The sequence below is a fragment of the Panulirus ornatus genome, chromosome 11 (genome assembly GCF_036320965.1).
Source record: "Panulirus ornatus isolate Po-2019 chromosome 11, ASM3632096v1, whole genome shotgun sequence".
In the NCBI taxonomy this organism is placed as follows: domain Eukaryota; kingdom Metazoa; phylum Arthropoda; class Malacostraca; order Decapoda; family Palinuridae; genus Panulirus; species Panulirus ornatus.
The window spans coordinates 14,172,446-14,188,453 of NC_092234.1; the positions used below are offsets into that span (position 1 = coordinate 14,172,446).

Here is a 16,008-nt window from a genome sequence, read left to right on the forward strand (position 1 = left end):
CCCATAAGGAGAAAATAAAAAGGAGCTATAGCACGATGAGACATCAGTCCGAACCATAAATGAATCATACAATGGTCACGGTCACAGAGTTTAAACAAATGGAATCAGCTTTTCTAATTCTATAAATATGTAACAATACTTTATGAACAGTAACTAAGCAGGCCAAGAATGCAAGGAAATACTTAATGCAGAAGTAAGCTTATACATGTACCATACAAGATCCTTAAGAAAAAAAATCAATTAATGGTTGATAGTTTTTGATGCAGTTATATTTCAAAAGCTAAGTAAATCTATATCTAGCTTAAAACTGAAAACAAGAGAAACAATTATAATGTAATAAATCTTAAAGCGAAGAGAACATAAATATAAAGCAGCAAATACAAGAAAAAAATAAGTTGTCAGCAATAGCATGAAGAAGGTAGATAGAAAAAACTGGAAGAAAACTGAACACAGCTTGTAATGAAAATAATCAAAAGTACTCAAGAACTACTACATTTATCTTCTAATGTTGAAGGCTCCAGTCACGGAAAAAAATCCACATCAAGGCCAGGCCTTAACTGAGAAGGGCTAGAGATATTATGGAAATTAAAGCACTGATAAAAGATGATACATATTTTCTTTCTTCCCTACTGTATCACTTACTTGGATTTCATATCTATCCTTCCTTATTATCTACCATAGTATTTCTTTAATTCTTTTTTATTTTGTTTTGTCGCTGTCTCCCGCGTTAGCAAAGTAGCGCAAGGAAACACACAAAAGAATGGCCCAACCCACCCTCATACACATGTATATACATACACATCCACACATGCAATATATACATACCTATACATCTCAAAATATGCATATATATACACACACAGACATATACATTTATACACATGCACATAATTCATACTTTCTGCCTTTATTCATTCCCATCGCACCACGCCACACATGAAAATAACCACCCCCTCCCCCAAATGTGCGCAAGGTAGCACTAGGAAAAGACAACAAAGACCACTTTCGTTCACATTCAGTCTCTAGCTGTCATGTAATAATGCACCGAAACCACAGCTCCCTTTCCACATTAAGTCCCCACAGAACTTTCATGGTTTACCCCAGATGCTTCACATGCTCTGGTTCAATCCATTGACAGCATGTTGACCCCGGTATACCACATCGTTCCAATTCACTCTTTTCCTTGCACACCTTTCACCCTCCTGCATGTTCAGGCCCCGATCACTCAAAATCTTTTTCACTCCATCTTTCCACTTCCAACTGGGTCTCCCACTTCTTCTCGTTCCCTCCACCTCTGACACATATATCCTCTTGGTCAATCTTTCCTCACTCATTCTCTCCATGTGACCAAACCATTTCAACACACCCTCTTCTCTCTCTCAACCACACTCTTTTTATTACCTCACATCTCTCTTATCCTATTATTACTTACTCAATCAAACCACCTTACACCACATATTGTCCTCAAACATCTCATTTCCAGCACATCCACCCTCCTCCGCACAACTCTATCCATAGCCCATGCCTCGCAACCATATAACATTGTTGGAACCACTATTCCTTCAAACATACCCATTTTTGCTTTCCGAGATCATGTTCTCGACTTCCACACATTCTTCAAGGCTCCCATAACTTTCCCCCCCAACCCCACACCCATTGATACACTTCTGCTTCCATGGTTCCATCCGCTGCCATATCCACTCCCAGATATCTAAAACACTTCACTTCCTCCAGTTTTATCCATTCAAACTTATCTCCCAATTGACTTGTCCCTCAACTCTAATGTACCTAATAACCTTGCTCTTACTCACATTTACTCTCAGCTTTCTTCTTTCACACACTTTACCAAACTCAGTCACCAGCTTCTGCAGTTTCTCACACAAATCAGCCACCAGTGCTGTATCATCAGCGAACAACAACTGACTCACTTCCCAAGCTCTCTCATCCACAACAGACTACATACTTGCCCCTCTTTCCAAAAGTCTTGCATTCACCTCCCTAACAACCCCATCCATAAACAAATTACACAACCATGGAGATATCACACACCCCTGCCGTAAACCTACATTCACTGAGAACCAATCACTTTCCTCTCTTCCTACTCATACACATGCCTTACATCCTCGACAGAAACTTTTCACTACTTCTAACAATTTGCCTCCCACACCATATATTCTTAATACCTTCCATAGAGCATCTCTATCAACTACATCATATGCCTTCTCTAGATCCATAAATGCTACATACAAATCCATTTGCTTTAAGTATTTCTCACATACATTCTTCAAAGCAAACCCCTGATCCACACATCCTCTACCACTTCTGAAACCACACTGCTCTTCCCCAATCTGATGCTCTGTACATGCCTTCACCCTCTCAATCAATACCCTCCCATATAATTTCCCAGAAATACTCAACAAACTTATACCTCTGTAATTTGTAATTTATCCCTGGGGATAGGGGAGAAAGAATACTTCCCACGCATTCCTCACATGTCGTAGATGGCCACTACAGGGGACTGGAGCGGGGGGCTGGACACCCTCCCCTTCTTGTATTCTAACTTTCTAAAAGAGGAAACAGAAGGAGGAGTCACGCGGGGAGTGCTCATCCTCCTCGAAGGCTCAGATTGGGGTGTCTACATGTGTGTGAATGTAACCAAGATGAGAAAAAAGGAAAGATAGGTAGTATGTTTGAGGAAAGGAACCTGGATGTTTTGGCTCTGAGTGAAACAAAGCTAAAGGGTAAAGGGGAAGAGTGGTTTGGGAATGTCTTGGGAGTAAAGTCAGGGGTTAGTGAGAGGACAAGAGCAAGGGAAGGAGTAGCACTACTCCTGAAACAGGAGTGGTGGGAGTATGTGATAGAGTGTAAGAAAGTAAACTCTAGATTGATATCGGTAAAACTGAAAGTGGATGGAGAGAGATGGGTGATTATTGGTGCATATGCACCTGGGCATGAGAAGAAAGATCATGAGAGACAAGTGTTTTGGGAGCAGCTGAGTGAGTGTGTTAGTAGTTTTGATGCACAAGACCGGGTTATAGTGATGGGTGATTTGAATGCAAAGGTGAGTATTGTGGCAGTTGAGGGAATAATTGGTATACATGGGGTGTTCAGTGTTGTAAATGGAAATGGTGAAGAGCTTGTAGATTTGTGTGCTGAAAAAGGAATGGTGATTGGGAATACCTGGTTTAAAAAGAGAGATGTACATAAGTATATGTATGTAAGTAGGAGATATGGCCAGAGAACGTTATTGGATTATGTGTTAATTGATAGGCACGCGAGAGAGACTTTTGGATGTTAATGTGCTGAGAGGTGCAACTGGAGGGATGTCAGATCATTATCTTGAGGAGGCAAAGATGAAGATTTGTAGAGGTTTCCAGAAAAGAAGAGAGAATGTTGGGGTGAAAAGAGTGGTGAGAGTAAGTGAATTTGGGAAGGAAACTTGTGTGAGGAAGTACCTGGAGAGACTGAGTACAGAATGGAAAAAGGTGAGAACAAAGGATGTAAGAGGAGTGGGGGAGGAATGGGATGTATTTAGGGAATCAGTGATGGCTTGTGCAAAAGATGCTTGTGGAATGAGAAGCGTGGGAGGTGGGTTGATTAGAAAGGGTAGTGAGTGGTGGGATGAAGAAGTAAGATTATTAGTGAAAGAGAAGAGAGAAGCATTTGGATGATTTTTGCAAGGAAATAATGCAAATGAGTGGGAGATGTATAAAAGAAAGAGACAGGAGGTCAAGAGAAAGGTGCAAGAGGTGAAAAAGAGGGCAAATGAGAGTTGGGGTGAGAGAGTATCATTAGATTTTAGGGAGAATAAAAAGATGTTTTGGAAGGAGGTAAATAAAGTGCGTAAGACAGGGGAACAAATGGGAACTTCAGTGAAGGGGCAAGTGGGGAGGTGATAACAAGTAGTGGTGATGTGAGAAGGAGATGGAGTGAGTATTTTGAAGGTTTGTTGAATGTGTTTGATGATAGAGTGGCAGATATAGGGTGTTTTGGTCGAGGTGGTATGCAAAGTGAGAGGGTTAGGGAGAATGATTTGGTAAACAGAGAAGAGGTACTAAAAGCTTTGCAGAAGATGAAAGCCAGCAAGGCAGTGGGTTTGGATGGTACTGAAGTGGAATTTGTTAAAAAAGGGGGTGACTGTATTGTTGACTGGTTGGTAAGGTTATTTAATGTATGTATGACTCATGGTGAGGTGCCTGAGGATTGGTGGAATGCGTGCATAGTGCCATTGTACAAAGGCAAAGGGGATAAAAAAGAGTGCTCTACCATAGTAAACTACATATATTCTAATTTTCCAAAAGAAGGAACAGAGAAGGGGGCTAAGTGAGGATATTCCGTCTAAGGTTTAGTCGTCTGTTCTTGGCGCTACCTCACTAAAGCAGGAAACGGCAGATATGTATGAAAAGGGTAGTGCCTAGAAACAGACAAAGAAAGACACATCCACATGACAGCCAGAGACAGAGTGAGAAACGAATGTGGCCTTTGTTGTCTTTTCCTAGCGTTACCTCACGTGCCCGTTTTTTTTTTTTTTCATGTGTAGCTGTGTGACAGTAAGAATGGATGAAGGCAGCAAGTATGAATATGTACATGTGTATACATGTTTATGTCTGTGTAAGTATATGTATGTATAAGTTGAAATGTATAGGTATGTACATGTGGGTGTGTGGGCGTTTGTGTATATACATATGTATCTCGGTGTGTTGGGCCATTCTTTCGTCTCTTTCCTTGCGCTACCTTGCTAACGTGGGAGACAGCGACTAAGTATAATAAAAAAAAATAATAATACAAATACATACATAAACAAACATACATATGCACATATTCATACTTGCTCGCCTTCATCCAATCCTGGCTCCACCCTGCTCCACAAGAAACAGCATCACCACCCACTGTGTCAGTGAGGTAGTGCTAGGAAACAGACGAAGGATGGCTACATCTGCTCACATCCATACATGAGCTGTCATGTATCCTTGATCACTTTTATATTTTACAAACATGGATTAAAATATATACAGGAATATCAGAATGTAAAACAAACAGCATGCAAAAAGTACATTACTGAGTTTTGCTTAGAAAATTTCAACACCAAACTTGAACTGTAAAAAGCCAAGAGGAAAATTCTACCTGATGACTTGCACACACAAATCTGAAAGTCACCTTAGTGTTATGAATGCTCAATACAAAAGTGCAAGAAAATTTCACACAGATATGCTCACAGACCCTACCATCTCAGAAGTGGCATTTCTTGAAAAATCACTTTGGTTTTATGATGATGTTAAATGGAATGATATGCAGGAAAGACATATAACTATCATGAAATGATAACCTGAAAAGCTTTATCATCTAACATTCGACCAACCACAAGATCATGTAAAAGAAATTTCCAGTCTCACCGAACAAATATAACTTCTTTCTTTCTTTCAAACTATTCGCCATTTCCCGTGTTAGCGAGGTAGCTTTAAGAACAGAGAACTGGGCCTTTGAGGGAATATCCTCATCTGGCCCCCTTCTCTGTTCCTTCTTTTGGAAAATTAAAAAGAAATAATGAGAGGGGAGGATTTCCAGCCCCCCGCTCCCTCCCCTTTTAGTCGCCTTCTGCGACACGCAGGGAATACGTAGGAAGTATTCTTTCACCCCTATCCCCAAGGATATAAATTTCCAGTCTCACCGAGCAAATATAACTATATACCACTATAATTTTAGAGCATTGTTTTGTACTCTGTAATTTCTTTATGTTGGTTATCTTTATTTTTTGTAACGGCATTCGGTGGATAATCTACTACTGGTCTTATCAGGGTTGTCTATAGTTTATTTTTAGTTTTTCAGCTAATATTTCTGAGTCTCTGTTTCATCCAATTTTATTCAGTATACCTTAGCTTGCCATCAAAACTTTCTGAAAGCTCACAAAATTACTCCTGACTTCAGAGGAAATAATTTATATACTTACAATCAGATAAGTAACAGCTGTTTTTTATCACAGAATTTGATGCTTAAAAATCAGGCAAGACATCTGCATTGCCTACTGTCTCACCATGAGCTAAAAAAATATATTTACATTCCATGAATTTTTTCTTAATGAATACAAATGTTAAAAATTCTAAATTCCCATCATTAACCATTCCTGAGGTAAAGCACATGCAAAAAAAATTGTAACTTTATACAACTTCATACCTCTAAATTCAATAAGCTTCTCATTTCCACATGGAGTATCTATGCTATGAGTATGAGGGTTATCTGTCAACAGACAGATAAACAGTCACACATGCTTTTGACAATGTACCACATCAGAGTCTGATAAAGAATATACATATACAGGCTGGAATAAGGGGCAGATTCCTTCACTGGACAGAATAAGGAATATACAAAGGAGTACAAAGGAATTCAATCAGCAACTGGCCACTGGGTCCCAGAAAGGATCTTTGTGATGGTTGATTGGATCAGAAAGTCATAGATAGTAATAGAAGAAAGACATACAGATATTTCAAAAAGAAAAATATACTAAATTTGCAAGTAACTAAGAAGGAACAAGTACTATCAGTCATGGATTTGAAGTGCAATCTCTTACAAGTCCATTTTTAACCATATCTAAGACACTGCTTTCAACTACTCTAAATGGTAAATCATTCCACATGTTAACAATCCCTTTAAAGAAAAGCTACTTTGTCTCATTTGCAGCAAAATGTCTGTATCCACTGCTAAAAAAGAAATCAGACAAATCTATCCTGAAATAGCTTGTTACTTACTGAAGCCTTTGATAAGTCTGAATATCTGTCTTACATAACATCTTAACTTTTCTTTTCTAAAGTAAACAGATTAGTCTTATGAACCTCCATGGTGCTGCGGTTAGCATCACTGACTGAGACGCATTCATGGGCTGCCTAGGCTCAAGCACAGGTTTGAATCCTGGCTGTGGCAGTCAGTTCACAGTCGACACAGCTGTTTATCCTACCCTAGGGGTTGGTCAATAAAATGGGTACATGGCTTAGGTTAATGAAATGGCTTTCATAAGGACATTCAGTTGTCTGTGTCATTACAACTATGTGACAACTAACATAAAAAAAAGTAGTTCATTTGGTTCTCATAGGAATTCTTTCTCAGCAACAGGAATGATCTTGGTAGCTTGCCTCTGTACTCTTTCCATTCTATCATTGCTATTTTATAAGCATGGGTGACCGCAAATAAGACAATATGACAACCTGGGGATGACCAATGACTTAGTAAGAGGATAATTTTTCTAGATATATCCCTGGGGATAGGGGAGAAAGAATACTTCCCACGTATTCCCTGCGTGTCGTAGAAGGCGACTAAAAGGGAAGGGAGCGGGGGGGCTGGAAATCCTCCCCTCTCATTTTTTTTTTTTTTTCAATTTTCCAAAAGAAGGAACAGAGAAGGGGGCCAGGTGAGGATATTCCCTCTAAGGCCCAGTCCTCTGTTCTTAACGCTACCTTGCTAATGCGGGAAATGGTGCATAGTATGAAAAAAAAAAAAAAAAATTTAATTTACTTTAATTTATTTTTATCATATTTTGCTTTGTCGCTGTCTCCCGCATTTGCAAGGTAGCGCAAGGAAACAGACAAAAGAAATGGCCCAACCCACCCCCATACACATGTATATACATACACGTCCACACATGCAAATATACATACCTATACATCTCAATGTACACATATATATACACACACAGACATATACATATATACACATGCACACAATTCACACTGTCTGCCTTTATTCATTCCCATCGCCACCTCGCCACACATGGAATAACATCCCCCTCACCCCTCATGTGTGCAAGGTAGCGCTAGGAAAAGACAACAAAGGCCCCATTCGTTCACACTCAGTCTCTAGCTGTCATGCAATAATGCCCGAAACCACAGCTCCCTTTCCACATCCAGGCCCCACACAACTTTCCATGGTTTACCCCAGATGCTTCACATGCCCTGATTCAATCCACTGACAGCACGTCGACCCCAGTATACAACATCGATCCAATTCACTCTATTCCTTGCCCGCCTTTCACCCTCCTGCATGTTCAGGCCCTGATCACTCAAAATCTTTTTCACTCCATCTCTCCACCTTCAATTTGGTCTCCCATTTCTCCTCGTTCCCTCCACCTCCAACACATATATCCTCTTGGTCAATCTTTCCTCACTCATTCTCTCCATGTGCCCAAACCATTTCAAAACACCCTCTTCTGCTCTCTCAACCACGCTCTCTTTATTTCCACACATCTCTCTTACCCTTACATTACTTACTCGATCAAACCAACTCACACCACATATTGTCCTCAAACATCTCATTTCCAGCACATCCACCCTCCTGCGCACAACTCTATCCATAGCCCACGCCTCGCAACCATACAACATTGTTCGAACAACTATTCCTTCAAACATACCCGTTTTTGCTTTCCGAGATAATGTTTTCGACTTCCACACATTCTTCAAGGCTCCCAGGATTTTCGCCCCCTCCCCCACCCTATGATTCACTTCCGCTTCCATGGTTCCATCCACTGCCAGATCCACTCCCAGATATCTAAAATACTTTACTTCCTCCAGTTTCTCTCCATTCAAACTTACCTCCCATTTGACTTGACCCTCACCCCTACTGTACCTAATAACCTTGCTCTTATTCACATTTACTCTTAACTTTCTTCTTTCACACACTACCAAACTCAGTCACCAGCTTCTGAAGTTTCTCGCATGAATCAGCCACAAGCGCTGTATCATCAGCGAACAACAACTGACCCACTTCCCAAGCTCTCTCATCCCCAACAGACTTCATACTCGCCCCTCTTTCCAAAACTCTTGCATTCACCTCCCTAACAACCCCATCCATAAACAAATTAAACAACCATGGAGACATCACACACCCCTGCCGCAAACCTACATTCACTGAGAACCAATCACTTTCCTCTCTTCCTACACGTACATATGCCTTACATCCTCGATAAAAGGTTTTCACTGCTTCTAACAAGTTGCCTCCCACACCATATATTCTTAGTACCTTCCACAGAGCATCTCTATCAACTCTATCATATGCCTTCTCCAGATCCATAAATGCTACATACAAATCCAATTGCTTTTCTAAGTATTTCTCACATACGTTCTTCAAAGCAAACACCTGATCCACACATCCTCTACCACTTCTGAAACCACACTGCTCTTCCCCAATCTGATGCTCCGTACATGCCTTCACCCTCTCAATCAATACCCTCCCATATAATTTACCAGGAAGACTCAACAAACTTATACCTGTAATTTGAGCACTCACCCTTATCCCCTTTGCCTTTATACAATGGCACTATACACGCATTCCGCCAATCCTCAGGCACCTCACCATGAATCATACATACATTAAATAACCTTACCAACCAGTCAATAATACAGTCACCCCCTTTTTTTAATAAATTCCACTGCAATACCATCCAAACCTGCTGCCTTGCCGGCTTTCACCTTCCACAAAGCTTTTACTTCCTCTTCTCTGTTTACCAAATCATTTTCCCTAACCCTCTCACTTTGCACACCACCTCGACCAAAACACCCTATATCTGCCACTCTATCATCACATACATTCAACAAACCTTCAAAATACTCACTCCATCTCCTTCTCACATCACCACTACTTGTTATCACCTCCCCATTAGCCCCCCTTCACTGAAGTTCCCATTTGCTCCCTTGTCTTACGCACTTTATTTACCTCCTTCCAGAACATCTTTTTATTCTCCCTAAAATTTAATGATACTCTCTCACCCCAACTCTCATTTGCCTTCTTTTTCATCTCTTGCACCTTTCTCCTGACCTCCTGTCTCTTTCTTTTATACATCTCCCACTCATTTGCATTTTTTCCCTGCAAAAATCGTCCAAATGCCTCTCTCTTCTCTTTCACTAATAATCTTACTTCTTCATCCCACCACTCACTACCCTTTCTAATCAACCCACCTCACACGCTTCTCATAAACTTAACATCCACCTATAAATCCAAGAATGTGTTTGATGATAGAGTGGCAGATATAGGGTGTTTTGGTCGAGGTGGTGTGCAAAGTAAGAGGGTTAGGGAAAATGATTTGGTAAACAGAGAAGAGGTAGTAAAAGATTTGCGGAAGATGAAAGCCGGCAAGGCAGTGGGTTTGGATGGTATTGCAGTGGAATTTATTAAAAAAGGGGGTGACTGTATTGTTGACTGGTTGGTAAGGTTATTTAATGTATGTATGATTCATGGTGAGGTGCCTGAGTATTGGTGGAATGCTTGCATAGTGCCATTTGTACAAAGGCAAAGGGGATAAGAGTGAGTGCTCAAATTACAGAGGTATAAGTTTGTTGAGTATTCCTGGGAAATTATATGGGAGGGTATTGATTGAGAGGGTGAAGGCATGTACAGAGCATCAGATTGGGGAAGAGCAGTGTGGTTTCAGAAGTGGTAGAGGATGTGTGGATCAGGTGTTTGCTTTGAAGAATGTATATGAGAAATACTTAGAAAAGCAAATGGATTTGTATGTAGCATTTATGGATCTGGAGAAGGCATATGATAGAGTTGATAGAGATGCTCTGTGGAAGGTATTAAGAATATGGTGTGGGAGGCAAGTTGTTAGAAGCAGTGAAAAGCTTTTATCGAGGATGTAAGGAATGTGTACGTGTAGGAAGAGAGGAAAGTAATTGGTTCTCAGTGAATGTAGGTTTGCGGCAAGGGTGTGTGATATCTCCATGGTTGTTTAGTTTGTTTATGGATGGGGTTGTTAGGGAGGTGAATGCAAGAGTTTTGGAAAGAGGGGCAAGTATGCAGTCTGTTGTAGATGAGAGAGCTTGGGAAGTGAGCCAGTTGTTGTTCGCTGATGATACAGCGCTGGTGGCTGATTCATGCGAGAAACTGCAGAAGCTGGTGACTGAGTTTGGTAAAGTGTGTGAAAGATGAAAGTTGAGAGTAAATGTGAATAAGAGTAAGGTTATTAGGCACAGTAGGGTTGAGGGTCAAGTCAATTGGGAGGTAAGTTTGAATGGAGAAAAACTTGAGGAAGTGAAGTGTTTTAGATATCTGGGAGTGGATTTGGCAGCGGATGGAACCATGGAAGTGGAAGTGAATCATAGGGTGGGGGAGGGGGCAAAAATTCTGGGAGCCTTGAAGAATGTGTGGAAGTCGAGAACGTTATCTCGGAAAGCAAAAATGGCTATGTTTGAAGGAATAGTGGTTCGAACAATGTTGTATGGTTGAGAGGCATGGGCTAAGGATAGAGTTGTGTGCAGGAGGGTGGATGTGCTGGAAATGAGATGTTTGAGGACAATATGTGGTGTGAGGTGGTTTGATCGAGTAAGTAATAATAGGGTAAGAGAGATGTGTGGTAATGAAAAGAGTGTGGTTGAGAGAGCAGAAGAGGGTGTTTTGAAATGGTTTGGTCACATGGAGAGAATGAGTGAGGAAAGATTGACCAAGAGGATATATGTGTTGGAGGTGGAGGGAACTAGGAGAAGTGGGAGACCAAATTGGAGGTGGAAAGATGGAGTGAAAAAGATTTTGAGTGATCGTGGCCTGAACATGCAGGAGGGTGAAAGGCGTGCAAGGAATAGAGTGAATTGGAACGATGTGGTATACCAGGGTCGACGTGCTGTCAATGGATTGAATCAGGGCATGTGAAGCGTCTGGGGTAAACCATGCAAAGTGTGTGGGGCCTGGATGTGGAAAGGGAGCTGTGGTTTTGGTGCATTATTACATGACAGCTAGAGACTGAGCGTGAACGAATGGGGCCTTTGGTGTTTTTCCTAGCGCTACCTCGCACACATAAGGGGGGAGGGGGTTGTTATTCCATATGTGGCGAGGTGGCGATGGGAACAAATAAAGGCAGACAGTATGAATTATGTACATGTGTATATACGTATATGTCTGTGTGTGTATATATACGTGTACATTGAGATGTATAGGTATGTATATTGTGCATGTGCGGACATGTATGTATATACATGTGTATGTGGGCAGGTTGGGCCATTCTTTCGTCTGTTTCCTTGCGCTACCTCGCTAACGCGGGAGACAGCAACAAAGCAAAATAAATAAATAAATAAAATATAAATATGACATATATATAAGAGACCTAGCCCCACCCTGACAACCTTCAATTAGTTTCAAGTCTGACTGCTGGATGTTGTGTGGGCTCGGAGGATGTCAATGTGGCTCATGTTAGCATGGCTGTGCAGCCCAGAGAGAATCAAGATCGCCTGATCGTCGAGATAACTACAAACACTCTTCTAGGAGGTCTGGATCACCTAAATATCGGGAGGATTGGTACCGTGACAAATATTCATCCTCTTCCTGTCGTCATTACTCACGTCCCCCCTCTTACTCCAGAAGTCGACGGAGTAACAGGTCACCAATGTCAAATCGCCGACGCCACCATGGAAGTCGGGAAGATCCCTCCCAAGCAATTGTTTGGGTGTCTTTGGGCTGAGCCTCTACACATCAGAGAGACAGGAAGCCGAGCAGGACTATTGGACGTAAAGTGTGTTGATGTTGAGTGCGTGTCTGTGTGGGGAGAGTGCAGGGCAGCAGACTTACTTCAGGTGCACAGAACCACTTCGGGTGAACATACTTGGACGTGGTGGTACAAGTAGTTGCACGGACTGTGATCCTCGCTTTGGTTACAAGAATGTTCCTCCGCCCACCAGTGATGCTACTACTTTTGTTAATTAAGAACCATTGCAACACAAACCTCGCCAGGTGGTAGAGTGACTCGCACTGTATCGAGACAGACTTCCCCAGAACTTTTTTAAAGGGGAAGTAAACGTTTATAGTAGTGTTACTGGAGTGATAGTTTTCATACATGGTGCTCTGACAAGAAAATAGTGAAATTGGAAAAGAATGTAGCTTAGACATTGAAGCTTATTCTTTCATTGAAATGTGAACAAAGGGAGCATTTTTTTTCAAAGTGATAGAGATGGAAAGCAAAAAGGTGTTTTGCATGAATGTACTGGAAAAGTTGAGGTCCAGATAAACTTTTGGTCTGTCAAGGCTTTATTATGACGGATGACCAACTACCTACCCTCATGTATCCAAGATATGGTTGTACTTTGTGTAATGAAGACAATTGAGAAACATCATAAGCCAATGTTCCAGTTTCATGATAAGAGAAGTGGACCAGGCAGTGTGATACAGTGGTTAAATTGATGAAAACTACTATTGACGTTTGTGTAAATAAATCATACATTTCCCTTTTCCATAGCCAGAGGTTGAACCATTATGTGACATTCATTTTTCATTTCATTTCAAGCTAGAAGTTTCAGCCCATACCCCACATTCTACTTTCCTCATCATCCTGTCGTCAGGGAAGTCAGCACCACAAGTAAAGCATCCTCCTAGAAGGCTCAGAGTGGGGTGCCTAAATGTGTGTGGATGTAACCAAGATGTGAAGACCCTTACTGGAAAAACAATCACTCTTGAAGTAGAACCTTCAGACACAATTGAAAATGTGAAGGAAAATAGTGAAATTGGAGAAAAATGTAGCTTAGACATTGAAGCTTATTGATACAGTGGTTAAATTGATGAGAACTGCTATTGACGTTTGTGTAAATAAATATAACATTTCCTTTTTTCCATAGCCAGAGGTTGAACCATTATGTGACATTCATTTTTTTTTTTCATTCATTTCAAGCTAGAAGCTTCAGTTTTCTAAATTGTTTCTTACATTTTTCATATGTATATATATGTATGTGTGTGTGTGTATATGTGCGTATGTATGTGTATGTGTGTGTATGTGTATATGTATATATATATGTATATTATCCCTGGGGATAGGGGTGAAAGAATACTTCCCACGTATTCCTCGCGTGTCGTAGAAAGCGAATAGAGGGGACGGGAGCGGGGGACCAGAAATCCTCCCCTCCTTGTATTAACTTTCTAAAATGGGAAACAGAAGAAGGAGTCACGCGGGGAGTGCTCATCCTCCTCGAAGGCTCAGAGTGGGGTGCCTAAATGTGTGTGGATGTAACCAAGATGTGAAAAAAGGAGAGATAGGTAGTATGTTTGAGGAAAGGAACCTGGATGTTTTGGCTCTGAGTGAAACGAAGCTCAAGGGTAAAGGGGAAGAGTGGTTTGGGAATGTCTGGGGAGTAAAGTCAGGGGTTAGTGAGAGGACAAGAGCAAGGGAAGGAGTAGCAATACTCCTGAAACAGGAGTTGTGGGAGTATGTGATAGAGTGTAAGAAAGTAAATTCTAGATTAATATGGGTAAAACTGAAAGTTGATGGAGAGAGGTGGGTGATTATTGGTGCATATGCACCTGGGCATGAGAAGAAAGATCAAGAGAGGCAAGTGTTTTGGGAGCAGCTGAATGAGTGTGTTAGTGGTTTTGATGCACGAGACCGGGTTATAGTGATGGGTGATTTGAATGCAAAGGTGAGTAATGTGGCAGTTGAGGGAATAACTGGTATACATGGGGTGTTCAGTGTTGTAAATGGAAATGGTGAAGAGCTTGTAGATTTATGTGCTGAAAAAGGACTGATGATTGGGAATACCTGGTTTAAAAAGCGAGATATCCATAAGTATACTTATGTAAGTAGGAGAGATGGCCAGAGAGCGTTATTGGATTACGTGTTAATTGACAGGCGTGCGAAAGAGAGACTTTTGGATGTTAATGTGCTGAGAGGTGCAACTGGAGTGATGTCTGATCATTATCTTGTGGAGGCTAAGGTGAAGATTTGTATGGGTTTTCAGAAAAGAAGAGTGAATGTTGGGGTGAAAAGGGTGGTGAGAGTAAGTGAGCTTGAGAAGGAGACCTGTGTGAGGAAGTACCAGGAGAGACTGAGTACAGAATGGAAAAAGGTGAGAACAATGGAAGCAAGGGGAGTGGGGGAGGAATGGGATGTATTTAGGGAATCAGTGATGGATTGCGCAAAAGATGCTTGTGGCATGAGAAGAGTGGGAGGTGGGTTGATTAGAAAGGGTAGTGAGTGGTGGGATGAAGAAGTAAGAGTATTAGTGAAAGAGAAGAGAGAGGCATTTAGACAATTTTTGCAGGGAAAAAATGCAATTGAGTGGGAGATGTATAAAAGAAAGAGACAGGAGGTCAAGAGAAAGGTGCAAGAGGTGAAAAAAAGGGCAAATGAGAGTTGGGGTGAGAGAGTATCATTAAATTTTAGGGAGAATAAAAAGATGTTCTGGAAGGAGGTAAATAAAGTGCGTAAGACAAGGGAGCAAATGGGAACTTCGGTGAAGGGCGCTAATGGGGAGGTGATAACAAGTAGTGGTGATGTGAGAAGGTGATGGAGTGAGTATTTTGAAGGTTTGTTGAATGTGTTTGATGATAGAGTGGCAGATATAGTGTGTTTTGGTCAAGGTGGTGTGCAAAGTGAGAGGGTTAGGGAAAATGATTTGGTAAACAAAGAAGAGGTAGTAAAAGATTTGCAGAAGATGAAAGCCAGCAAGGCAGCAGGTTTGGATGGTATTGCAGTGGAATCTATTAAAAAAGCAGATGACTGTATTGTTGACTGGTTGGTAAGGTTATTTAATGTATGTATGACTCATGGTGAGGTGCCTGAGGATTGGTGGAATGCTTGCATAGTACCATTGTACAAAGGCAAAGGGGATAAGAGTGAGTGCTCAAATTACAGAGGTATAAGTTTGTTGAGTATTCCTAGTAAATTATACGGGAGGGCATTGATTGAGAGGGTCAAGGCATGTACAGAGCATCAGATTGGGGAAGAGCAGTGTGGTTTCAGAAGTGGTAGAGGATGTGTGGATCAGGTGTTTCCTTTGAAGAATGTATGTGTGAAATACTTAGAAAAGCAAATGGATTTGTATGTAGCATTTATGGATCTGGAGAAGGCATATGATAGAGTTGATAGAGATGCTCTGTGGAAGGTATTAAGAATATATGGTGTGGGAGGCAAGTTGTTAGAAGCAGTGAAAAGTTTTTATCGAGGATGTAAGGCATGTGTACGTGTAGGAAGAGAGGAAAGTGATTGGTTCTCAGTGAATGTGGGTTTGCGGCAGGGGTGTGTGATGTCTCCATGGTTGTTTAATTTGTTTATGG

General features: G+C 41.2%; 1 protein-coding gene across 5 annotated transcripts in view; it reads right to left on the bottom strand.

Moving 5' to 3' along the window:
* Window positions 1-16,008, bottom strand: part of LOC139751290 (uncharacterized) — a 126,096-nt gene that overhangs the window by 42,510 nt on the left and 67,578 nt on the right. The gene's annotated exons all lie outside the window — the stretch shown is intronic.